The following is a 1,706-nucleotide window of genomic DNA, read 5'->3' as shown; positions in this document are numbered from 1 at the left end:
TAAACAAATTAGTAGACCCTCCAAAAATACTTGTTGGATCCAGTATTCTCATTTCCAGTGTGTGTGGGCTTTTTTTTTGAGGAGCTCATTAAAATTTAAGGACTATAGCTTAAGCAGTAGCCTGAAAGACACATTGCGTAGTGTAAACACACACAGCACAGCAATAAGCACATTGAAATGCCAATGGCTACAGTTTACATACATATTCATGGCTTCACAAAGTGCTTTTACACACATCATTCCTTTAATATACTTAGGATTTGGGGGCCTGAATGTAGTGCCTGTTTCCCGTTTGTCACTCTTTCTCAAGCCTTTCCACAACTCTTCCTTGCCTAGGTCTTCTGGTCACTTGGCTGCTCCCCGAGCCATAAATTGCTCTCCCTAGGAGCCTCTCAGAGGCTCCTGCCCACTCTTGGGTTCCCCTGGAGAGGCCTCCGGTAGGCACTGAAGCAGATCCTGAGCCGGGGTGGGGAAGGTCAGGGTTGACAGAGAGAGGGAGGTGTCAGAAAACTCACATCTGCCCTCCGCCTCCAATTTGTATTCCTCCCTCCCCCGAGACCCCACTATTATTAGCTGGGCCTAATATATCCAAGAATGTTAATTAATAATAAACATGATAATTTACTGAACACTTGATCATATGCCAGATATCACATTTAATACAACAATCCTAGGCTTCTTATAGATGAGGAAATGAGGCTCAGAGAGGTTAGGTCATTTATAGGCAGAAGAGTGAAGCCAGAGGTTCAGATCCTGGGTCATGTGGCCCAAAGCCCAAGCCCACAGCCAGCAGCCAGAGCATGCTCCTTCTGTATCATTTATCCTCCACCCTTGGCTCAGTGCAGAAATCCTCGAGTAGCATTCTGAGTATCTCCAGTAACACATTTGTAGTAAGCTGCTCCCTATCCAGCCACCATTTGGAACCATCTGTGAAAAGAGATTTTGTGTCCATTTGTCCATTCGCTCAGCAAACACAGAGTATCCACTCTGTTAGACTCTGGACAAGAGTCATATAAAACCTGGTTTCTGCCCTTAAGAGAAGAGGATACATAAAATAAGCAAATCTGTTCAGAATAGCATGCTTAACAGGTCAGGAACAGGTCTGAGTGCCACGGGACACGGGAAAGTACAGCTGCTCTGCTGGTGAGTCAGCAATGATGTCACAGAGGAGAAGCTCAACCCTCTGTGGTCATGTTCAAATAATACTGCTTAAGCCCCATAGGTGGTATACAAAGGGTTTGTACCCAGAAAACTCATAAACATACACTGTTCTTAGTCTCATAAAGATAAGTCCTATCCCAGTCTCCCCACGGTGGTCCCTTTCATTTAGTCATTCAGCTTTCTGCCATGTGCTTGGCACTCATTTTGCTAGGGGCTGGACATATGATAAAAGCCAGAACGGACTAGATTCCTGCCCTCACAGGGCTGATGGGTCTTGGATACAAGACCTATCACATCATAAAACTGCCCAGCCAGGCATTCACTACAGCATCAACAAACATTAAGATTTATTGTTGTACAACCTAAAAATGATGGCACATACATGGTTGCAAACAAAGCTGGTTTAAGCCATTGTGCCAGGAGCTGAGGGTTATTGAGGACTGAGACATGCTAGTGTCTGCGGTGGCCTGGGGCTGAGCATTAATGTGCTGACATTTGTCAAGTATTGAGCTTCTGTAAGATGACATTTTGTCAGAAATAGGTGA

The sequence above is a fragment of the Pteropus vampyrus genome, unplaced genomic scaffold (assembly GCF_000151845.1).
Source record: "Pteropus vampyrus isolate Shadow unplaced genomic scaffold, Pvam_2.0 Scaffold122, whole genome shotgun sequence".
NCBI lineage: Eukaryota > Metazoa > Chordata > Mammalia > Chiroptera > Pteropodidae > Pteropus > Pteropus vampyrus.
Note: the sequence above shows the minus strand (reverse complement) of the source record.